The 26,104-nt window shown below is 44.1% G+C and overlaps 1 protein-coding gene and 1 pseudogene across 3 annotated transcripts in view; one reads left to right on the top strand and one right to left on the bottom strand.

The window, feature by feature from the left end:
- Positions 1 to 26,104, bottom strand: part of CAMK1D (calcium/calmodulin dependent protein kinase ID) — a 389,654-nt gene that overhangs the window by 341,309 nt on the left and 22,241 nt on the right. The gene's annotated exons all lie outside the window — the stretch shown is intronic.
- Positions 24,811 to 25,604, top strand: LOC139036527 (male-enhanced antigen 1 pseudogene; annotated as a pseudogene).

The raw sequence follows: 26,104 nt of genomic DNA, 5'->3' as shown, positions 1-26,104 counted from the left end.
ACTCGGTGAGTCAATATTTAGTGAGGTGGGTTCACAGTTTAGTAAAAGAAAGAAAGCACCGGATTTGCGAGCATGTCTTACAATATGAGATGGGGTCTATAAGCATTCCAGAAAGGTCACGGACTCAAGCGGCCACTACAATAAAGCATGATGCTCCAGAACCTTGGCAATCGGTACAAACCCAAGAACAAAAGCACTAAGTATATCTGCAGAGATGGGTTTAAAATAATCAATAAAAGAAGGCAGGGGAGAAGAATATCCTTCAAGATAAAACCGAAGCTCAACAAAGACAAGACCCCAGGCTATCCCGAAGGCCCAGAGTTGCCTTGCTTCTGGTCACCTATTAAACTGTGTGTCTTTCCAGCTCAGAAAGAACTAGTATCTATTGTCAAACTTATTATATATTTGCTTCACTGCCTTATCACACTGCATGTGTCCTCCTTTGATTTGTGAAACCAGCAACAAAAAAATTTATCAATTCACTTTCTCTGGGGAGCAGCCTTCCTGATAAGTACCTTTTTTTTAATGTGTTTCTTCAGGCTTTCAAGACACATGTATTACAAGGGGACAGATAACAAGCCTGTTTTGAGCAGACTAAATCAGGTCAATATCAAGCTTCAAAGAAACTGGCTTTTCCTTTAAACACTTTTGGGGTGGGAGGTAGAGAAAAACTGCTGCAAGTTCTTACAATTCCACCCCAGCCTCCTATTAGCACCTCCAGACACGTTTACAAACTGGATGACCTCACTTATGAGAGATAGAAAAATATACACATATCAAGAAAATGCACACAGTTACACCCACTCACACCAGGAAATGGCATTTCTGACTTGTCACCACCATCATCTGGCTGGAAACTGTTAGTAAAGTCAGTCAAGAAATATTTAGTCGTAATATGGCAGGCAAATTAATACTGACAGTAACTATGGGGAAGCCATAAGAAAATAAACAGCATACATTAAGATTTCAAATGACCTGGTTAAAGGAAATGTGGTATATCCATACAATGGAATGGTATTCAGCCATAAAAAAGAAGCTCCGACACAAGCTACCATATGGACGAAACATGAGGACTGGCTTTTTTCAACATAAGTGAAGGAAGCCAGTCACAAAAGGACAAACATTTCATGATTCCACTTCCATGAGGAACCTAGAACAGGCAGATATGTTAGAAAACAGATCAGAGGTTCTAAGGGCTGGGGGGTGGGGCAATGGTGAGTTATTGCTTACTGGCTGCAGAGTTTCCATTTGGGATAATGAAAGAGTTTTGAACTAGGTAGTGGTGATGGTTGCTGGACATTGTGGATGCAATTAATGCCAGTGAATTGTACACTTTAAAATGGCTTAAATGAAAAAAAAAAAAAAAGGTTAAAATGGCAAACCTTATGATATACACAAAATACATTAAACACACACACAAATATATTGACCACAATTTTAAAAGGATTATTGATATACCAAAAACTATTGAATGATATAGTATATACATGGTGAGTTGCACGATCTCTGAATCTATACGAATTTATATGGTCTCAATAAAGCTGGTTTTTTTTTTAAGATTTCAAGTAGCCAAAGAGAGCTTCCTGACCATCCTGTCCAAAAAAGTATTCCCTTTTTCCCCTTAGTTTCTATCACAGCAGTCATCTCGAGGTGTAGCTGCTTTATTGCTCTACATACACATTCAGAGCCTCCATCCCATCTCCCCTCCTACTCATGAGTACTTGGACTAGGTACATGAAGGCCGCAACCATGCACTGGAGCCCTCAGCACCTAGTGATGCCTGCTCAGGGAAAGTGCTGAACAGACATCTACAGAATGAGTAAACAAATAAGTAAGCAATGACATGAGCAAGAATGAAACAAAAATCACAAAAGAGAAAAAATATCTCTTTTACTTGAAAAGGATGAGCACAGGCAAGTACCAATGACTGGTCCACACCACTGGACCACATGCTGGGTGATGTCCAAGATGAGGAAGGGAAGCTGCTTACATTTCTGAGTTCCTGAGTCACCAAAGCTCTGCCACACCCGCCTGAACCTGAACGCCCAGTCTGCACTAGATAGAAACAACTCTCGGGAGAAAGATCCGAGAAGACACCTCTCCTTGGTTCAAACATTTTCGCGAGCAAAGGAAGTTGACTGGGCCACATGCACACCTGGATGAGGGGCTGTGGGGCTTTAAAACAGGCGTGAGAAAATGAGAGTTGGCAAACCATGTCCCTCGCAATGGGTGGGGGGGATCTGTTTTTGTTTCCCACAGAAGATTTGCCTGGGGAAAAACACTTAAACCATGAACCATTATAAAATGCTCAATAATATCACCTATTTGGATGAAACTTGTCAACTTCTGCCACAGGTGCAACTGTGGCAGGTTAGATCTACCATCTACCTTTCCAGATATTCATTCAACCAGCTAACCTTTGGCCAGAGCAGCCTCCTTCCTCTCTTGAAGAGGGTCACCATCTAGTGGGGAAGACTACTGTACCATGTTGCAGGTACAGAGATGGAGTTGGAGAGGGGTATCTGGGAACCTGTGAAATCATGATCTGGAATCATCCATGGAGTGGAAGGAGGGAGCTGGAAAGCAAAGAGACAGGTGGGAAACAGCAAAGCAGAAAGGGCTGGGGGAGGAGGTGGAAATGGAGATGGTTCCCATGAACAGCTCAGAGGGACTTAAATTTGAAGCTGGAGGCTGGAGACAAGCTTCTGAAGGATTCCAAGCTGGGCCACAACAGGACCCTGTCTGCATTTTAGACGCTTGTCTCGGGGGGATCTCTGCTTGCAGAGTAGGCATTTTTATCCCCATTTTACTCATCAGGCTCAGTGGGGTCAGAGAGGCTGGATTCCATGCTGGGCTGCCGACTGCAGGGCCCACGCTTCTTCCAGCAGGCTACAGAGAATGTATTGAGGGGCTTAGCCATGACCATAAGGAGCAAGGCAGGCTAGTAGATAGTGGTGCAGGAATGTGGATATTAAAGATTTCTTTTAGAATTTCAGGACACCTGAGAAGGTTTAAAGGCAGCATGGAAAAGAGACAGAGGAGAAGACAAAATGGAAAATGCTAAAGAGGAGAGCTGGTGGTTGAGGAAGCTAGGGCAGTGAGGCCCCAGCAGAAGGCATCTAAGTCCTTCGAAAGAAAGAAGAGATTCTGGGGTTTGGAAAAGTGTAATTGCCACAAGTTATTATGACTGGCCTCAATCTCCCCTGTAAAGAGACAGAGAAAATCAAGAACAAGCAGCATGGAAAAGGGTTGGAATCATCCACGAGAAAATCAAACAAACAACTGGAGAGACGACTTGCTAGGCAACAGACGGGGTCTAGGCAGAGTCAGAAAGCAGGACTCTGCAGAGAACCCAATAGCTTAATTTGTTTTAATCTTCTGTCAGATGTTCATTAATATTTTCTTACTATTTCTTATGTTTTTATTTCTTTTTAACATTTAACTTTCTAGTATCTAGAATTGACTTTGGTGTCTGGGGGGGAGTGGCGGTCCCCAATCAGGAATGGAAGACAGGGATGCTGAACATCCAGGGATATGAACATTCGGGGATGCCCCGGGCAGGACTCAGCAAGGAAGAGTCATCATGGCCACAGAACCAACAGGGGCCCCCCACTGAGAAACACGAGGTGTTATTTTTCCCAACAAGTTAGCCCACAATCCCAGTGTCAACGATTTATTCACATACAGTTATCCATTTGACAAATGAGTGCTGAGAAGCTCCTGCGTGCCAGCACGGTGTCAAACACACGCAGAGCGTCAGCACCAGGGCACTCAAGTTGTACACTTTTACCTTCCCTTTCCCTGCTGATCTGAAGACATCTGTAGAGAAATGCACTTGAAGTGCTTTGACAGTCATAAACAACTTGAAAGGGCTGGCAAAGTATTCCTAGGCAGAGGCCCTGGAGGTCCTGGTAAGAATTACTTGTTATAAACATTTAATTACATGTGCAAATACTAGAGCTAAGTGGTTAAACACTGTGACCACACTTGTATGCTCAGCAAACTCCACTTTCATGGATACCAGCCTGCCCCTGCTGGTTACTGCTGGGCATTCCAAACCAATACGGGTCTCCAAGAATGAGGTCTTACTGGGGGGTGGAGCACACAGTACATACTTAAAGAGCAAGACAACTACAGGTGTTCATTATCCCGTGTTCGATCTGACAAACTCACTAATGTTTTAAGATGGACGCTTAGGACAAGGGCACGTGAGTCAATACGTAAGCCATTCTAAGCAAACAGTGGAGCGGTGTTGCTGGTTTATTGCCTGCCTTCCCACGGAACATAGAAGTGGTGCGCTAGGCTTCCCTGGTGGCTCAATGGTGGAGAATCTGCCTGCCAATGCAGGAGACACGGGTTCGATCCCTGATCGGGCAGGATCCCACATGCGTCAGAATAACTAAGCCTGTGTGCCACATCTACTGAGCCCGCGCTCTAGAGTCCAGGAGCGGCGATGACTGAAGCCTGCACACCCCAGGGCCCGTGCTCCACCACAAGTGAAGCGGCCGCAATGAGAAGCCCACGCACTGCAACTAGAGAGGAGCCCCCACTCGCCTCAACGAGAGGGGAAAAAATGCCTATGCAGCAACAAAGGCCCAAGACTGCCAAAAATAAAGAAATTAAATTGTTTTTTTAAATGGTGTGTGTTACAATTTTTTAAATGGTTACTGGGGGGAAAAAAATGGTGTGTGTTACAGTTCTCTCATTTCTACAAAGAACACCAGCCATCCTCCCAAGGTTTCCTCAGCATTCTATCCGCACTGGGATACAGTGTATTACCTTCCAACATTGCCATGCCTCTGACTCAAGCCCAGTGACTTACACAGAGGAGGTCTGTGAAATGAGCTGGCTGGACGGGAGATGGCTGTGGATGTCCCCGAAGGCAGTGATGGGGACACGGGGCTGTCTTCAGTATTTCAGAAGTCCCAGCAGAAACCAGACATGACCCACACTACGGTGGTACAGGGCAAACGTATTTGCTTTAGACTCGGGTTACGTCAGCAGCAGGGTTACACCAACTGAGGGGCAGTAGGCGTGCTGACAGCGCAGAGAAGCTGGCAGCTAGGTCTCTCCTGTGTTAACAAAAATACACAGGGCACGGATGAGCGCTTCAAAAATACAGCATCCTTGGTCCTCATGATGAAAAAGTTGAGGTTTAAGCTTCCTTTTGCTTGATGATCCTATGATTCTAACTTTCACAGGAAGTTCTTACCAAGAGTAATCCATGCTCAGGGTGGCCCTTACATTACCTTATGTCCCTTACATAATTAACAGTAACAAATAGCTTTCTCTCTTAATCTCCCTACATGTGTTTATCTCTTTTCAACTAATTAAGGGCATATTTATTTACAAGGGGTATAACATTTCCAAACCAAATTAGATGCAACTATATAATCTCTGAAGATGTTAAGAAACCATCTAGATTTGCTCAGTCTGTGGTTTCTTCCTCAATTTCTTCCTCTTCAAAAATCTCAAGAAACTAGCTCATTTTTTTCTCTCTGATCTTCCCCCCCCCCCAAAAAAAAAGGCTTCAGTGCTGTAACCTGACCAATGTCCCTGGAGCTCCCTGGTCTCCACGTTGTCACAATAAAGTCAGGGCCACAATGTCACCCCACTGTGATTCCTATGACAAAGGAGCAGTTGAGATGATATTGGGGGGGAAAATTAAAAGTTCAATGCTTTATATAAATACAGTTTATTATAATTTAGTAATCATTAAAAAAACACTATGATGAGATGGTTCGATGGCATCACCCACTTGATGGACACTAGTTTGAGCAAGCTCCAGGCGTTGGCGATGGACAGGGTGTGTCCTGTCCTGCAGCCTGCTGTGCGGCAGTCCATGAGGTCACAAAGAGTCGGACACAACTGAGTGACTGAACTGAACTGATGATTTTTAAAGCACACGAAATTTCTGCAAATCAAGTATTCTTAGATGCACTAATAGGAAGGTTTTCTACAGGAATTCTATGGTGCACCTTTGCATAAACGGAGATTAAATCTCTTAGAAAATCAATATTGAATCCCAGGTTTATGTTTGTGAATTTACAGTCAATCCATGAGATTTGTTCTTGTAACTATTTCAAGATATGATTTTTCTCAGTACTCACTGTGCCAAGAACTGGGCTAAGAAATACCACCAACGATCATGCTTAATCCGCACAGATAAAGCGGGTTCTGCTCATCACCATTATGCAAGAAAGACGTTCAGGCACAGAGCAGGGACTCACCCAGAGAAGGGAGGAACTAGGTCCGCCTGAAACCAGAGTCAGTGTTCTGAGCTGCGGTGCGACTCCACACGGGAACGTGAACACAGGATGGCCAGAGCTAACAGTCTGCCCCAGGCCACTTTCAAAAACCAGCCCAAAGCCTCCACTGCACCTGGTTTCGTGTGCCCACACTAGTGTTCAGACCACACCAGTAGAGATTTTTTTCTTTCCTCCCAGGTAATTTCACACATTCAGCTTCATGCTCTCTTTCTGCTAACAAACAGATCAACATAAATTACTTAAGTAGATAATGCAGGCAAAAATATGCAACAAGACAAAAAAACCCAAAAAACAAAAAAACTTGCTTTTGAGATACAAGCCTGCAGCTGAATTTATACATTAATGGATCTCTCCACCCTGGGGTCCCACAGTCCATGCCATTTTACTCACTACATTTCCCCCACGCATCTCTTCTGCCTGTCCTCAGTAGAGGGACTATCTTTTCCAATGCCCAAACATGAAACCTCTTAGCCCTTCTCTCCTTGACGCAGACTGTGAAATCGAAAATGATCCCAAAGAATTAGACTTGCCCATCTCAGCATGTCTTCTGCCTGTCCCCCTCTCTCCGTGAGCCCTGCCAATTCGGGCACTTACCTCTTCCCAGAGTCCCCCACTCATGAATCCAAGAGCAATTTAATTGGTCTGCCTAACACCCACCTTCAACTTCTCAACTTTCTCTCCAAAGTGGTCTTTCAGACACACAAAAAGGCAGATCATGTTTCCCCCTCAATTCCCCCACCTTCAGGATCGATTCCAAACTAGTGTGGCCCCCAAAGTCCCTGAAACCAAAGCCCTAAGTCCCTTTCCAGCCTCCTCTCCCAACACTCCCCTATTCCCGCCTGAACCCCCAAGCAGACCCTATGCTGTTTCACCCTCTGGTCTTAGGACCAGAGAGGACCATCTGCCCGGAAGCCCTCTCTCCCGTGCTGAGCTGCTAAACTCCTACCCATCCCTCAAGCCGCAGACTACGCCCAGCCTCCTCCTCCTCTGTGAAGCCGTCCCTGATGCTCCCAGGCAGACTCTGAGGTACCCCGAGCTCAGCTCAGGAACCTCCCCACCAGCCTCACCGCGCTGCGATACAGACGCTTCTCCCCAGGGGCGAGTGGGCTCCTGGACCCCAGGGCTGAGCACTGGCTGGCTGAGTATCTCCAGCCCCCAGCACGAGCCCAGGCACAATGCTGGAGCTCGGCCATATCTACTGATGCTATAAATATGAATAAAAACAGCACACACAGCTTCATAATTTGTTGGGAGGGAAATCAGACTTGGAATCTGATTTGAGCTTACAAAACACTCCACAAAGAGGAGTCGGTGGGCCAGAGGCTTGTCACAGGAGGAGGAGGGAATTGAACAAGGGCCCTGAATGCTCACATCACACTCTGGGTACAGGCTGTGAGTCTGTCCACTCAAACGCCAAGCCCGCATGTGGGGATTCCAGAAGGATAAAGTCACATCTTAAAATACACTTAGCTCCTCAGAATATAAATTTCTCAAAACTATGAGTTACTTTTTATGTACTATTTGGTAGGGATGAGTGATTGTGGGACTTGCTGCTATTAAAAAAAAAAAAAATAGTGGAAGTCAAGTGACATCAGAAGCTAACTGATGGTTTTGAAAGTAAATCAGGAGGTCGGTGCAGCTTCCAAACTCCGGCTTCTTTTCTGAAGTCTTTTATTCTTCAGATGACAGAAAACTCCAGTCAAATGGTAAAAGAGTAACTAACTCAGATGCTGTTCCCCTCACTCAGCCTCCATCTGACTCTCAGACTTTAAATTCACAGCCAGAAGTGGGTTCGCAGTTAAGTTTAAAGAGCAAAGTCATTTCCCATCATTAGAACATTTCTCCTTTGGGTGAACATCAAAGACTCCTAATGGATGTCCACCTGTGTTACGGAACCACTTTAAAAGACTACCTTGAAAAAATAAAGTATGCCATACTCTGAGCGAAAAACTCTGAAATCTTTTCTTAAATTTCTAATGTCATGACATCCACATGCAAGTCATATTCAGCTCAGTTTCCTGACTGACAACAGTTACGTCCTATAAAATGATCACAAGGACTGAATTTGCAAATTCTGAGCCACTTCTCCCAGGGGAAATACAGGATTTGGGTTCCTATGAGCCTCTGGTAGCAGCAGCTCCCTCCACAGATAAATGTGTCACCTTGCTTTGTGAGGTTCTGTTCAGAGACATCTTATTTAATACATTTCCGGATTCTATAACAGTAAACTCAGGACCAACAGCACGGAGGGAAGCCTATCCAGCACACACTATTTTCTCTGTAAAGCACGTGGCAGCCTCCTTGCACCCAGGAACACTAGGCAGCACTAAAGCACTATGCTTGGGTGCCATTTTAAATAGTGAAGTCACTGACAAAACGCAAAAAAGCACAGCCCTAGAAGGGCCAGGAAAGCGACCCCTGTTACAGTGAGAGCCGGACCCACAGCAAAGCATCAGCCTGGGTCACCTGCCCTGGAAACATGTGCAGCGAGCGGGCCATGCACACTTCTCACCATGCTGCTCATGGCCTTGAGTGGTCCAGCAGCATCTCAGGGGTTGCCTGGGGACACAAACACACCTGACTGTGTTGGTGAGTTTGCAGACACAGAATCTGGGGATGATGAGGACTGGCTCTGGTCTGTGTTGCACTTAAAATGTTACTGAGATGTTAAGGACAAACATATGGACACCAAGGGGGAAAGGAGGGGTGGGATGAACCGGGAGATTGGAATTGACATATCTACACTGTTGATATTATGCACAAAATAATTAATGAGAATGTACCCTATAGCACAGGGGACTCAATGCTCTGTGGTGACCTAAATGAGAAGGAAAAAGAAAAAAGGGGGGATATATGTATACATACATTAAACAGAGGTCCACTATGGCTTTTCCAGTAGTGATGTACAAATGTGAGAGCTGGACACAAAGAAGGCTGAGCACCAAAAAATTAATGCTTTCAAACTGTGGTGCTGAAGAAGACTCTCGAGAGTCCCTTGGACTGCAAGGAGATCAAAGCAGTCAATCCAAAAGGAAAATCACTCCTGAATATTCACTGGAAGGACTGATGCTGAAGCTGAAGCTCCAATACTTTGGCCACCTGATGTGAAGAACTGACTCATTGGAAAAGACCCTGATGCTGGGAAAGACTGAAGGCAAAAGGAGAAGGGGTCAGCAGAGGATGAAAAGGTTAGATAGCATAACCAGGTCGATGCACTTGAATTTGAGCAAACTCCAGGAGATAGCGGAGGACAGGGGAGCCTGGCATGCTGCACTCCATGGGATCACAAAGAGTGGGACACACCTTAGCAACTGAACAACAACAACAAATGTATAACAGTGATCAATCATGGCAACTAAACACAGAAACTTTCTATATGTCTTTACAGCCACAGGAAATTTAATTGACACACATAGACGTATTTTTTGCAAGAACAAATATTACACTCAGTTTTAACACTGTGGGAATAGGATATGAATTTAAATTGAAAAAAGAATGAGGCAGAAATTCCAATGGTTAAAGAAGAGTCCATTTAAGCATTTTTTACATGGATGATGACAGGTATCAAGTCTCTATTTAGATTCCACTGGTTATATTTAAAAGAATGATGTAATTGTTTTATTTCAAGATGTCAATATTTATAATAAGTTGGAAATAACATCCTTTGAAACTCTTTTTTAACCCTTATTTTAATTAGAGTTAATCTACAACATTGTTAGTTTCAAGTATACAGCACAGTGATTCAGTTACACACACACACAGATTTCAGATATTTTACCATTAAAGGTTATTACAAGATATTGAATACAGTTCCCTGTGCTATACAGTAGGACCTTATTGTTTATTTTATATTGGGTTGGCCAGAAAGTTCATTCAGGTTTTTCTGTACCATCCTATGGAAAAACCCGAACGAACTCTCTGGCCAACCCAATATACAATAGTGTGCATCTGTTAATCCCAAACTCCTAATTTAAAGTAACAAAACTCTTAAATTATGATGAAAAATCTTTGCTGTCAACTCAAAGTGTGTGAGAGAGCAGATGGCTTTATCAAATTATTTTGGGGATTAGGGGAGTAAAAGAAAGAATACAGGCCACCCCGAGGGAGGGTCACCCCTCAGTTCCAGCACAGTCCAGGTCATAACTTTTTGCAAGAGAAGTTGGAAATCTGGATTTTCTGTGTACAATTGATCTTTTTTAATATACCAGTTTGGGAATTTTTTCAACAGCTTGCAGGCCAAACAAAACATACATGCAGGCCAGTATTTTTTCTACCTTGATTCTGAGCAATACTTAGCATCCTCTGTCAGCATTTCTGTATACTTAAAGGAGATCCACTCATTCAAAAAAACCTCACTGAACAGCAGGGGGTGGGGCAGGCAGTATCCTGGGCTCTGCAGACCCTGAGATGGCAGCAGAAACACAATACCTGCCTTCAAGGAAGAGAGTGGAGCGTGGGGGCAGCAGGGGCATCAAACAGGAGACAACCCTTTGCAATACTGTCTGTTAAATCCAGCGCTAAGGGGCTCGCTTCCCTGGTGGTCCAGTGGCTAAGACTCCATGCTCCCAATGCGGGGGGCTCTGGTTTGACCCCTGATCAGGGAACGAGACCCCACATGCCACAACCAAGAATTTGAACGCTGCAACTAAGATCAAAGATCCCCACGTACTGCAACTAAGACCCGGCACAGAAAAATAAATAAACATTTTTAAAATAAAAATAAATCCAGTGCTAGAGTTAGATCCTGGGTGCAACGGTCACGCATTTTGGCTTGGGTGGGTCAGAAGCACATGGTTAGAAGCTTGGGGCTGAAGAGAAAGCAGGACCAGAAGTGTCCCCAAAAAACAACAAAAGTGTGACTTCAGTGCTGGTCATCGCGAAGGCTTGGGAAGGCTCCTTGGGAGATGGCCAGCCAGGCAGACAGGAGCAAAGACCGTGACAGGACGTCCGAAAGCTAAGAACACACGGAGGAGACAAAAGCCAGCCCCTCTCCTCACTTGCAGTTCTTCAGTTAAAAACAGGCACAAGATGGAAATAAACCATTGAGACAAGATCCAAAAATAATCTTAACTGGGTGTCCAAGCTCATACAAAAATTCTTGTTTTAATCACTTCTGCAAGGCAGCTGAAAGGTACGCACCAAAGCTCAGCTTGTGAAGCAATCAGTTTAATCTGTTTCTTTGAAAGATTAATTAAAACCGAGATTACCAACAGCGGCAGATGAGCCGGGTCAGCCAATGGGGCACATCTGAGATGAGAAGGAAGCTGCTTCACCATCAGACAAACACAGCTGCTGGCCAAGCGCGGAGATGCTGCACAAAACCTGCCTCTGCCTGGGCCCATAATTCAATTCCTGGGGATGACACTTGAGTTAAAAACGCAAACCCTGGGCACGGCTCGAGGCAGGCAACCGGTCTGCCCCGTAGGCAGTGCTGGCCCGCAGACTCTGCGGCCTTGAACTGTGGAATCAAGCCAGCAACAGATGCAGATGGAGCAGGCGGAGGGGAGAGCTGTAAGGAAAGGAATGTTCTCTGATGAAAGACTGCTTTTTTCAGACAGGAGAGAGGAGATTAAGTAGGAGACCCTTCTGGAAATCCTAGAGGAACCAGAATCTGAACACACTGTCACTGGACTAAGTTATGACACATTGAAAAAACCTCAACCACACTCATCAGAAAAAAAAAAAATGTTGGCAACAATTTCCAGCGTTCTTCATTCCAAGAGGAATGGAGGAAGAAGATAATGACACGGAGTAAGGTGCAGAGGGTGGCAGCAAGGAGAAGCTGCCTCCCCCATCCCCACCGTCCGGGCACACAGCCCCCCAGGGGCTCCAGCATCCCCCCACCCAGAAAGTCCACTCTGGACTCCCGTTTAAGCAGCCCTGGTCTGCAGGCTACGGAAGAATTTTTCTTCAGGAAGTTTCCACAAACATAATAGAGCATTGCTCGGTGCACTGGATGTCAGAGCCCTGAGTTCCATCCAGTCCTATCCTGAGGGCCCTCATAAACCCCCTGATCCCCACCCAGCTCCCTACCCGCACCCACCTCCACCCCCCACCGCGCACTGAAAAGGCTGGACCCAAATCCTATCTGGTCTTTCTCACTCCAATATCCTCTTACTCTGGGTACATCCACCGTGTGGATTATGTAACAGTGGGCAGGCACTACAACTGTCTTCTTTTTTTTCTTTCTTTTTTTTTAACTGTCTTCTTTTTTAGGGAGGGAAAAGAGTCAGAATCCAGAGAAATGCACCAAAATTTGAATCACTAGCGCACTATGGACACCAAAGGGAGGGTTAGGCTTCACGAATGGTTAAGAATACGGATCCCAGAGCCGCCTCCATTTTCTCTTCTGTAAAATGGGAAGAATACCAGCCTAATGTATAGGGTAGTCAGGAAGAGGAGACGGGTTTTTGTAAAAAGCACTTGGAACAAACTTGTGACACCAAGCACGAGGTGTAGAACTGCTTTAGCCACTGTCAGGAAGCAGCCACAGACCACCCGAATCAAAGTGCAGGGGCATCCCCCAGACCCAGCCGGCTTCTCCCAGCTCCCAGGTGAAGCGCTCTCTCACCTGAGTCCCCCACGGTGCATCCCGTCACCAGCTCAGGCCTGCCCCCCTGGGACCACTGTGCCTGCCTCCCAGCCCCCAAGACCCCAGACACTGAGGTCGGCCTCTCATATTCTAATGTTAGAATACTATATTCTAACCTGTAGCATCCTGGATATTCTAACTGCTTAGGTCAGCAGCTAAAATTATAAACATGTTAGCCTAGAATCAAGACACACCATGATCTGATCCCTTACCTACTCACCCCCACCCCTTTTTTTTTTCCACTGAAGTAGAGCTGATTACATTGTTGTGTGAGTTTTTGGTATACAGCAGAGTGATTCAGTTGTACATATATACATATTTTTTTATTTCAGATTCTTTTCCCTAACAGATTATTACAAAATGCTGAGTACAGTTCCTTTCCCTATGCTCAACCATAGGTCCTTACTGATTATTTTATAGATAGTAGAATGTATATGATAATTCCCACCACCTCATTTCTCCCTCTCCACTCCCAAAGAATGAAAAGATACGAGAACAGTTTAAGAGACCTTTGGGACAATGTCAAATGCACCAACATTCGCATTAGAGGGGTCTGAGAAGAAGAGGGAGAGAAAGGGCCTGAGAAAATATTTGAAGAGATAACAACTGAAAACTTCTCTAACATGGGAAAGAAAACAGTCACCCAAGTTGAGGAAGTGCAGAGAGACCCATACAGGATGAACCCAAGGAAAAACCTGCCAAGACACACAGTAATCACACTGACCAAAAAAAACTATATTAAAAAGCAACAAGTAACATACAAGGGAATCGCCACAAGACTATCAGCTGATTTTTTTCAGCAGAAACTCCGCAGGCCAGAAGGGACTGACCCTATATAAAGTGATAAGGGACTTCCCTGATGGTCCAGTGGTTAAGACTCAGAGCTTTCAGTGTAGGGGGCCAGAGTTGGATTCCTGGTCAAGGAACTTAGGATCCCACAAGCCACCTGATGTGGCCAAAAAAAAAAAAAAAAAAAAGTAATGAAAAGGAAAGACCTACAAACTACAACTGCCCCCAAGAATACTTGCTCCTTATCCTACCTTTCTAAACTTATTCCCATACTGGTTCCTTCATGCGTCCTTCACACTTACTTGAGTCCCATCCTTTATGCCAACCCTACCATCACCCATGGTGGTGCTTTTGGCCTGGCATGTTTAACCTGCCCATGGTACCCACCTCGAAAGCTGGACATCCCCCCAGGCTTCAAGGACTGGCTCGTGCTTTAATATGACTCCCCCCAGCTCTTCTCCCCCACAGATGGTATTAATGTCTCCATTCTGAATTGATACAGCTTTCATCTCTGAGCAGGGAAGGCAGAGAAGTGTCTTGTCTGGAATCTGAATCCCAGTCCTGCCACTTACTAGCTGAACGTCGCTCGTTAGAAAATTTAAATCTCTGACAGATAGAAAGGACGTGGTGCATATACGCAATGGAATATTACTTGGCCATTAAAAAGAATGAAATAATGCCATTTCACTGCATTTCACTGCCATTTCAATGCAGCAACGTGGATGGACCTAGACATTGGCATACTGAGTGAAGTAAGTCCGACAGAGAAAGAGAAATATCATATTTCTCTTTATCCCTTATGCACAGAATCTAAAAAGAAATGATAAAATTGAGCTTCTTTATAAAACGGAAGCAGACTCACAGGCTTAAGAAAATAAACTTACAGTTATTGGTGGGGGACGTATGGGGGGACGGGGTAGTTAGGGAGGCCGGGATGGACATGCACACACTACTGTATTTAAAGTGAATAACCATCAAGGGCCTACTGAATAGCACAGGGAACTCTGCTCAATGTTATGCCTGGAAGGGAGAATGGATACATGTATGTTTATGGCTGAGTCCCCTTTGCTGTCCACCTAAAAATTATCACAACATTGTTAATCCACTATACTCCATACAGAATAAAAAGTTTTTAAAAAAGAAAATTAAAATCTTTGAATAGATCTCACCATTGTGAGGAGAAGTGGACATAACATAAAGAAAAATGCCTGGTTTAAATTCTCCTCACCTTCCCTCTCTCATGGAATTTATCACTTCTCTAAATTGTATTATAGTAATTTAGGTTTATAACATTTCTTATTAATAATACATGTTCCATGAGTGCAGTATTTCTGTCTTTCTCAAAGGAGTGAGCAGAAGGCCTGACATGTAGTGAGAGCAGAACAAAAAAGTACTGAATAGAGGGATAGGTGGATAGACAATTTTATACTTGCTCTATTATTTTTAATCATTCCTCATTTTTACCTATACCGTTGTTAATGACAGCAACCATCCCATAAATTTACCGTAGATATCCAGACGGTTCTGAGGGAGATATTCAAATATTCTGAATCTTGAATGTTTCAATTCCATTCATTCAAATTGGCTTATTTTCTACAGTTCCTTCATGAACCCCACTACCAGAAAGCACTATGCCTGATGCCATGTGGCCAATGAGAGGACAGAATTCTTACTCCCAAATTCACCCAACTGGCAGAGTGAGGACGCTTTAACCAGCTTCACCAGTTTAACCAGCTGGAGTGTTTTGCTTTTGTTTAAAAAAAAAAAAAAAAAATTTGAAAATCACCATCCTGAAAAGGAATATTTTATTCATGCTGGTCTAAGTAATGAGGGGGAAAATATTCAGTACTCAAAATGGAATTAAAAAAAAAAAAAAACAGTCAGCATGAATTTCCAAAGACATCTGGAAAACTGGCAAAAGAATTAAAAATACGAAAGCACCGGTAATCCCAGCTGGGCTGAAATTGCCTTCCTGTGGAAACCCTGAATAGAAAATAAGCTTCTAAGAAGGCCCGCTTGATGCATTTTCTTTATATGCGTTACCAGACCTAAGACTGCTTTAGGAATTCCCAAAGACAATCCTCTGGAAAGTTCATTTACACAGTGATTCCGATTTAATCAGGGGAAGGCAAACCTACAACTTGTCCCCAGGGCTTTAAGTTCACGTATTCGATTCTGTATTGAGAATAACAAGAATCCAGGCAGAAATCTGACCTAGAACAGAAGTCAAATCTCACCCTCCCCCAACCCCTCTACCCACGACAGTCAAAGACTGAGACTTCTTGGCACACCCCTGAGAACAGGGCTTCCTCACTCTAAGAAGAGAGTGACAGCTCAACCCACCCACCTGGAGGCAGCCAGAACCGACTCTGAATCATCCCCTCCATCTCAAGGCCAGATTTTGAGCCCCAACCGAACCCCATCAATTTAATACAAAACCAGCATTACATACTACAGCATTCCATTGTCACATACACTGAGTCCATTCAGAATCTATGGGCTGGAAGGACCACCCAGATGGTAACGCTGGACCCGCATGTCAGACCAGGATCAGCAGCTCACTGGCTGTGTGACCTTGGGGAAGTCACTTAACCCCTCTGGATTTCTGTTTCCTGACGTGTCACTTACATACTGGACAAGATGTTCTTGCTCTCATGTAACCTGAGTGTCAAAGGACAAAGAGACTGTTAATATGTGAGTCTTCAGAAGCACTTCTGGAGGCGTGATGGCCCTGGCCCTGCCCTCTTACCCATTTCATTCCTGCATGTTGGTCTCTGTTCTGTTCCTGACTAGTTGTGTGTTCCCGAGAGACAGGGTTCCCTTTTCTGTGCCGGGTTTTTTCTTCCTCGACAAAACATGGGGATAAGCTGTATCTCTGCCAAGTCCCTTTTAACTCTAGAATTCTACTTTATCAGAGAAATCTTTTCCACTGGGGAGTAAAACAGAGGCTGAATCACTTCATGGTTCTCCAGCTCCTTGCTGCAAATCACTAGAAGGAGGGCTACAAAAATTCTGCATCGCTTTGAAAATGGACAGGCCATGTGCTTTATAAAAAGTCATGGATAGTGTAAACACTATGTATCTTTCCTCCAGAAAAGCCAAAGCAATCTATTGGTTACCCCAGTGACTCAAAATCAAATCCCATTCAGAACCACCACGCACTTCCCCCAAGGTCAAGTCACCATGGACCTCAGCAGGGTGCATCCCACGGCCAGTGTTAAAATCATCTGCAAGAGGGACTTTCCTAGCAGTCTAGTGGTAAAGACTCCAAGCTGCCAATGAAGGGGGCCTGGGTTCAACCCGTGCTCAGGGAACTAAGAGCCCACATACTGCTGGGGTATGGCCAAAAGATTTAAAAAAAAAAACCTATAAGAAACAGGTCCTCCTCACTGGGTCCTCCTCACCCGGCACCAATGCAGATGCTGAATTCACCCCCCACCCTTGGCTCCACTCCACATGGAAAGCATTGAAAAAAAGCAGACCAGAGGGGACAATTGAAAGCCACAAAGATTTTGTGACCACTGTGCTCTCGGGATCTTCCCCAAGAAGGAAAGGGCTTCAGACAGAATAACAGTTGACAAGGACTCCAGGGTCAAGAAGGACAGTTTCCTTATAAATAAAACTTTCAAACTCACGGCCATTAACACTCACCCAAAATAACTGGACAGGAGCCGACCAGGAAAGGGCATGTTACTAAAACTGGCCCTCCAGCCTCCAAGAGGCTCAGCAGAATGATTCTTGCAGTGGGGAGGGGAGGAAGGGAGGTCTGGTTACTGTGCCAAAGCACTGGAAGGCATAGTAACTAGGTCACGTTCCCACTCGGGTGTGGATGAAGCCACTTGGCGGCTGCTTCGTGGTGCCGGGCAAAGCTGGGTCTGTCACGCTCAGCATCTCTTGGAGAAGCCTGAGGAAGGCGCCTCTGGCCACACCCTCCCCAGGTGAGCAGTATCAGGACATTTCTCCAGATCTCAAAGAGCCTGTCCTCAGAGTAGCGGGCAGAATGTAGCTGGAAGTCTAAGCACACAACCAGGGCTGATGTGACATGAAACACGCATGCGGCAGCCTCCCTTCGACCCAAAGCTTCAACTCGCTCCAGGACCACACAGTGAGTGATGCAATTGTCAGCGTGGGAGCTGAATGCAATGAATAAGGGCCCCTTCTCCAGCCAGATCATCTTGCCTCCTCGGCCAGATCCTACAGAAGGAAACCACACAGACCAGAAGCCCCTTTGGTGGAAATGCAGCCGGGTCTCCCTGGCATGTAAATTACGTCGACTTAATGAAAATCTCTGCAATTGGCAACGCAATGCTCACCTTCCTTGGGGCTCATTACGCATTTTCTTCCAACAACAGTTTTCAGGAGAGCCTAGGAGCATGGTAATACACTCCATTCATGCCAGAGCTTGGGACTTCCTCAGGCGTGAGGTTCTCCTGTGCACAGCAGACAGACCTCCACGCTGGCACAGCTTATCGGAAAATTGTTGGAACCTCTAGCCCTGGGCAATCCCAGAGCTGGTGATAAGCCCCTCAGAAGCCTTGCAAGCATGCATTTTTCACAGCGTATTAATTCAAGAGGCTTGTTAGATGAGATGAGTTCTAATTTTTGCTTTTAACCTCTGCAATTAGCAGGCTGGTCCCTTTTCTTGGGCCTCCGAAGAGCACACAGCAGAGACACAAATACAGAGGCTGCCAAAAATGCTTCCTGGGGAAAGAAGGCACCCCAGAATATCCCAGGGCTTTCTTCTCCTCTGCTTTTACCCAGTTTTACTTGACACCATTTATTTGCAGACAAAAGACCTGGAAGCTGGAGTCTAGGGAAAAAGTGGAAAGTGACAAAGCTTGTAAGTTTCAAGGCTGACGCACATAAGCGTCTACCATCACCAGGACGGTTTAGAAGTCTCTTCCCAAAGAAAAGGGAAAACAACCCAGTGCCCCAGAACAGTCTCCCAGAATATCCGAGAAGGAGCCATTGTAAAAAGACATCACTGGAAAGTGGGCATCTCCCGAGAATCGCTGCTCCAAGAACTGCTTCCAGCCACACGGAGCACCGGTCCCAGGTGGGATGCTAAGTGGCAGGGGCCTACAGAAAGGAGGGATGCTCTGGAGAGAAACAGGAAAGGAAGTACCTGAGGCTTCTTCTCTCCCTGAGGAGACTCCACTGACTCACTCACTATGAAAGTGCTTGTTACGAGAACGGAGGGAGGCAGGTGTGAATGAGAGGTGGTTTTATGGCCCAGTGATTGTAATGAATAAAGTATTTCAGAACTTAACGTTCCAACAAAGATAGCTGGAATTTACTGAGCAACTATATGACATAGGAAGATACATACTTGTAACTTTTAGTAAGAGGTTACAGCATCTGTATATATGTTTTCAAGTTCTCATAAAAGCTATCATATGTTTACAGGGTGTGTTTCTCTGTGTATGTCAAAACATGAAAGAATGTATTATTCTAAATATGGTAATAATTGTAAAGTGAAATATGTGGGGGTAAGGTTATCTTTTTCCTTATTTCATTAAAGTATTAAACCAGTCTTTTATATGAAAGTTGTACATAAAATTTCTTTTTCTGATAACTAACATCTGATTAGCATAGAAAATCTAGGAAATATAGCAAGGCAAGAAGAAGAAAATTAAAGTTGTCATTTCCACACCCAAAGATGACACTCTCGCTATAGTTGACGTAGCTACTTTGGGCTCTCTCCCTAAGCATATAATTACAAATGCTCTTTCACAAAATCCAGATGTTACTTGATAACTTATTTTTCACATTAAACAGTATATCATTTATCCACGCCCTTAAATGATATTCTGCTTCTTGAGTTAAAGTCTGCAGTGTGTTGCAATCTATCGATGTGTCATGGTTTATTTTGTAAATTTTGTTTCATTTAATGAGCTGTTTCCAACTTATTATAGGAAATCAATTACTATAGGAAACACTAGCAGATGGACGATAGACAAGTAAATAGATTTCTTTTTTGTAAAATATTTGTTCTGTGTAGTTAGTCACTCAGTCGTGTCTGACTCTTTGCACCATGGACTGCAGTCCTCCAGGCTCCTCTGTCCATGGGATTCTCCAGGCAAGAATACTGGAGTGGGTTGCCATGCCCTCCTCCAGGGGATCTTCCCGACCCAGAAGTCAAACCCAAGTCTCCCGTATTAGAAGTGGATTCTTTACCATCTGAGCCACAGGGAAGTCTGGTAAAATCTTTATTGAACTATAATTCACAATTCACCAACTTATAAGTATACAATCCAATGGTTTGAGAATACTTACAGAATTGCACAATGATCACCACAATCAATTTGGGAATTTTTTAATCAGCCCCCCAAAAAAATCTCAAGCCCATAGCAGTCATTCTCCATTTCCCTTCAAGTCCTCCCACCCCTAGTCCTAGGCAATCACTAATCTGCCTTGTCTCTACAGATTTGTCTATCCTGGAAATTTCACATAAATGAAATCATACAATATGTAGTTTTTGTGACTGGTCTAACATTCTCAAGGTTCGACCTTACTGTAACATGTATCAGTACTTCATTCCTTTTTAATGGCCAAATATTGTATCACTGTATGGATATACTACACACACACACACATACTGGACTTCTCTAGTGGCTCAGACGGTAAAGAATCTGCCTGCAAAGCCGGAGATCCAGGTTCAGTCCCTGGATAGGGAAGATCCCCTGAAGAAGGGATGGCAACCCACTCCGGTGTCCTTGCCTGGAGAAGTGCATGGACAGAAGGGCCTGGCAGGCTACAGTCCATGGGGTCGCAAAAAGTCAGACACAACTGAGCGACTAACACTTTCACTTCCATGGATATACTACATTTCCTTTACCCATTCATTAACTGATGAACCTTCAGGTTACTTCCTCTTTGGGAAATGTGAATATTTTTTATGAATAATGCTGCTATGAACGCTCATGTACAAGTTTTTGTGTGGTCACATGTTTTCATCATTCTTGGATATACATCCAGGAGTAAAAGGGCTGGCTTACATGGCAACTCTATTTTAACCTTTTAAGGAACTGCCATCCTGTTTTCCAAAGCAGCTACGCCACTCTGCATTCCCACCAGCACTGTAGGAAGGTCCCAAACTCTACATCTTCACCAACACTTGTTATCATTTGTCTTTTCATTACAGTCATCCTAGTGGGCGTGAAGTGGTTATCTCACTGTGGTTTTGATTTGCATTTTCCTGATAGCTAATGATGCTGAGCTTTTCATGTGCTTACTGGCCATTTGCATATCTTCTCTGGAGACATGTCTATTCATATTTCTTGCCTCTTTTTAACTGGATTGTCTTTTCATTACTGAGTTGCATTTTAAAATATATTTTAGACAAAAATACATCATCAGATTTGCAAAATAAAATCTCCCACACTTTGGGTTGTCTTTTTACCATCTGAAAGCACAAATGTTTTAATTTTGCTAAAGTGCAATTTATCTATTTTTTTCCTTTTGTTGCCTGTGCTTCTGTTTCCTAAAAAAATATTGCTTACTCCAAATCATGAAGATATACACCTATGTTTCCTTCTAAGCTTTTAACATAGCTTTAGCTCTGATATTTAGGTCATGGATCCATTTTAAGTTAATTTTGTATATGGTATGAGGGAACCATCTAAACTCATTCTTTTGCATGTGGTATCCAGTTATCCCAATGCTATTTGTTGAGAAGACTATTCTTTGCTCTATAAAGTTGTCTTAGCACCTGTGTCAAAAGTCAATAGACTATAAATGTGAGGGTTTCCTTCTGGACTCTTAATTCTAGTTCATCAATCTACATATGCCTGTCATAATTTATGCCAGTAACACACTGTCTTGGTTATTGTATCTTTGCAGTAAATTCTAAAGTTAAGAAATGTACATATTCCAAGATCATTCTTTTAAGATTGTCTTGGCCAGTTTAGGTCCTTTACATTTCTATATGAATTTTAGGATCAGCTTGTCAATTTCTGCAAAAAAGCTGGGCTGACATTTTGATAGATACTATGTTGAATCGGTAGATAAATTTGGGGACTTCTGCTATCAGAGCACCATTAAGTCTTCCAATCCATTAATACAGGATGTCCTTCCATTTATTTATGTCCTCTTTGTTCATTTCTTTTAATATTTCTTAATCTGCAGCATATGAGTCTTCTACTTCTTTAGTATAATAAATTTATTCCTATTTTATTCCTTTTGATGCTACTATAAATGGAATTGGTTTCTTAATTTCCTTTTCAGATTATTCATTGCCACAATACATATATACAATTATTTCCATATATTGATCTTGTATCCTACAACCATGGTGAACTCACATATTAGTTCTACTAGATTTTTAGTGGATTCCTAAGGGCTTGCCTGCGCTTCCCAGGTGGCACTAGTGGTAAAGAACCTGCCTTCCAATGCAGGAAATGTAAGAGACATGGGTTTGATCCCTGGGGTCAGGAAGATTCCCTGGAGGAGGGCATGGCAACTCACTCCATATTCTTGCCTGGAGAATCCCATGGACAGAGAAGTCTGGCGGGCTACAGTCCATAGGGTCACAAAATCAGACATGACTGATGCAACTTAGCATACATACATGCAAGGGTCTGCCCTCTACAAGATCATATCATCTGCAAATCAAGACAGAGCTACTTCTTCCATTACAATTGGATGTCTTTTATTTCTTTTTCTTGCCTAACTGTCCTGGCTAGAGCCTCCAGTGCAGAGTTAAATGGAAGTGGCAAGGGCAAACATCCTTGCTTTGTTCCTGATCGAGAGGAAAGCTTTCATTCTCTTACCACTAAGTATGATGCTAGTTCTGAGTGCATAATCTTTAAATGTATTTGTGTAGCCAAAATAAAACGGCTATTTCAGTATAACACCCATTCATAAGAGATACTAGATACATCCACTTCCTAATATGCAACATCTTCAATATTTATTTCCCTAAACATATTCCAACATTCTCTGTACTTGTACTAGGTAGGAAAAGGACAGTGACATAATAAAAGAAAATCTCAAGTAATTCTCAAGTTAAAGGAGACTTGAAATGGACAGATTTAATGAAATTCAACACTTGTGTCTGGTGAAATAAACACATGCTAATATAAAGCCCAAGCAGTGGGCATGAAGTTAAAGTCAATTTGATGTTTCCTGGAGTTGTCAGCCACTCAATTCCCTGTAGAAAGGAAGACTTTATTCTGAACATGTTCTGAAACTGTGTCAATTTCCTTGCTTGAATGTTCCCTGAGTTCTCATTCTGCTGCTCACCAAAATTAGTTCTACCACAAAAGGCTAAAAAAAAAGGCACTTGGAAAGATCTATTCTAATTGTATTTAAATCTGTAAATCCCTGAACAAAGAGGGATTTGACAGTTACTTAATTTGATTATTTAGTCATACCAAATACTTCAGATTAAAAACGTCACCCTGAAACCTAGATTACCCAGTTTGACCCCTAAACAAATTACATGAGAGCAACATCTTGGTTAGCCATAGACACTTGGCTAATAGACAGAGGTACGGGGGGAAAACAGCTGGACTTTAAAGGACCTGGACTCAAATTCCAGATCTTTCAATTCTTAGCTTTACATTTTGGGCAAGATACTTATCCTCTCTGTGCTGACTACGAAGAATTTTTTAAGAACAAAAACTTTTCTGCAGGGAGATTGTGAAGATAACATGACATTACTCATAAAGCACCTGGAAAACAGTAGGTGCCATTATTACTAGTGGTAGTAGTAGTGTTTCTTAATTAAACTGTTCAGGAAATGGAATAATCCAATCCATTCTAATTTCTGGTTTTCAAACTTCTGTGGCTGAAAAATCCTTCTCAACAATACTACTGTTGTTCGTCTCTCAGTATTACAGTAGACAGACAGGTGAAGTGAAGTGAAGTGAAAGTTGCTCAGTCATGTCAATTCTTTGCAACCCCATAGACTATACAGTCCATGGAATTATCCAGGCCAGAATACTGGAGTGGGTAGCCATTCCCTTCTCCAGGGGATCTTCCCAACCCAGGGATTGAACCCAGGTCTTCCATATTGCAGGCGGATTCTTTACCGTCTGAGCCACCAAGGAAGACAGGTACATCTTTCCTTTCAAAGTATTTCATATGCAACATCCTGTCTCAGGGACTGAAAAAGGTGTCGAGTTCATCCACAAGTAGCTTAGAAGCTGGTATGAATGAAGGCAATCCACACCATAAGGATGTGGCATGCATGATCGTTACACAGTCTAGTAGAGATAAAGGGGGTGGGATACTGGGCTGACTCTTCAGTGAGGGACCTGGCACCCTTCCTAAAACATGGTTTTCACTAATAAGTCTTCTCGAGCATGAGGGTCTTTTCCAATCAGTAAGCTCTTCACATTAGGTAGCCAAAGTATTGGTGCAAGATTGAGTGCAGGAGGAGAAGAGGGTAACAGAGGGTGAGATGGTTGGGTGGCATCACTGACTCAATGTACATGAGTATTAAACAAACTCGAAGAGATAATGAAGGACAGGGAAGCCTGGCGTGTTGCAATTCATAGGATCGCAAAGAGGCACGATTTAGCAACTAAAGAACAAAATTAATAAATTCCAAATGTGAGTTTAGGCAACTGCTGTTTGCTGGTTTTCCTTAAAGGGGGAACAGAGGAAAAGAAGTGATACCTTTCCTCTCATATGTATCCCCAAGTTCCCCAAAAGGTTGAGTCTACACTCTGAAAACTAGCGATGGCACTGCCAAATCCTTCCCTTCTCCCGTGTTAGCACCTTCCCGATCCAAGCTAACCGGCACGTCTGAAACTGTCCAATTAACAGGCTAATAAGGACAGGCCAGCACCGTGAAGGGGAACCCAGGCTGCTCCTGGACGCCATGCCACGAGCTTCAGAAAACTCAGGCTGTGGTGCTAATCAATTCAGACAGGTTCGCTCTGTCTTCTTTGAAAGCTTGAGATTCTAGCTGTGAAAACTGTAGGCACTTGACAACAGTTCCCAACACAAAAAGCTCAGCATGTTGACAAGTAGGGAAAAAATGAGGGCGAGGGACTCTGTCCACTGGGGAGCAGTTGCTAAGAACTAATCCCAAGTACCCAGCTTGTACCCACTCCACAGTCTCAGCCAGGTCACCTCCCGCAGTCCAGGTGCTGGGCTTAGCTGAGCCAGGAACTTTTCAGAAGACAACACAAGACAATTAAACCAGGATAAAATGCCTACCATGGGGTTCGGTCGCGGGCTCTGAGCGGCCCCTGCCCAACGGCAGCAGCAGTTCTAGGGGAAGACACCGTGGGTCCTGAACGCATCTTCCCCAATCAGACTGAGGAACTCGGGCCACATCAGGGCCCCACGGAAGGCACTGGGGATTGGAGCAGTGAGAACCAGAAGAAGAACAAGAGCAAACAGGGGCAGGACCAGCTGGCTACTCCTACCAGCCTCTGAACCAAGATCCTGAACAGGAGGAGGTGGAACCAGCACCAGTGGGGGATGGAGAAGATGTAGTTGCTGATATCCAGGATCGGATCCAGGCCCTGGGGCTTCATTTGCCAGACCCACCACTAGAAAGTGAAGATGAAGATGAGCAGGGAGCTACAGCATTGAACAGCCACAGCTCTGTTCCCATGGACCCAGAACATGTAGAGCTGGTGAAAAGGACGATGGCTGGCTTAAGCCTGCCTGCGCCAGGGGTTCCTGCCTGGGCTCTCGAGATATCAGATGCCCAGTGGGAAGATGTGGTACAGAAGGCCCTCCAAGCCTGGCAGGCTGCCCCTGCCTGGAAGTGACCACCCTGAGAGCTGCCGTAACCCCCTGCATTCCAGGCCAGAACCAGCACAGGACTGAACATATCCTGGTTGTCACATCCATCTCCATCCTCCCCAGCTCCCCTCCACATCAAGGCAAATCAGACTTCTTCTCAGAGACCCACTCTATTCAGTTCTGTACATATGGGGACACCGGCCCGAGCCCAACCCACCTTAGCATGTATCACTCTGTGGAGAATAAAGCACCCTTATGTACACAGCCAAAAGCCTGTGCCCTTGGAACCTGGGTCTGACCCTCCCCAGACCCTCATCCCTCCAGGGTACCTTAAAGGGACAAATGAGGACCTGCCCAGCATCGACACAAACAAGGAAATAAATAGGTGTTGGGGGCGGGGGGGGGACGCCTAACATATGCAACTAGCACACACATACACACACGGGCACAGGATTGTCTCATAATTAGTAACATCAACCACAGAAAACCATTCATCAACAACCAAAAATCATCAGGCAATGAGAGAAATAAATCCAACAGAAAACCATTCATCAACAACTAAAAATCATCAGACAATGAGAGAAATAAATCCAACAATAATCTAGCAAACAGAGGCTCCTCCTCCACATGTTTTCCTGAAATAAAGTCGGCCCCCTTAGGCACACAGCCAGGCTGAAGGCCACATGGTCATAAAGCACTAAAAACTCCATCCAGGCCCCAATGCACTGCTCACTCAAGTCACGCAGCT

The sequence above is a fragment of the Odocoileus virginianus genome, chromosome 9 (genome assembly GCF_023699985.2).
Source record: "Odocoileus virginianus isolate 20LAN1187 ecotype Illinois chromosome 9, Ovbor_1.2, whole genome shotgun sequence".
In the NCBI taxonomy this organism is placed as follows: domain Eukaryota; kingdom Metazoa; phylum Chordata; class Mammalia; order Artiodactyla; family Cervidae; genus Odocoileus; species Odocoileus virginianus.
This window is presented reverse-complemented; position numbering and strand designations above follow the sequence as displayed.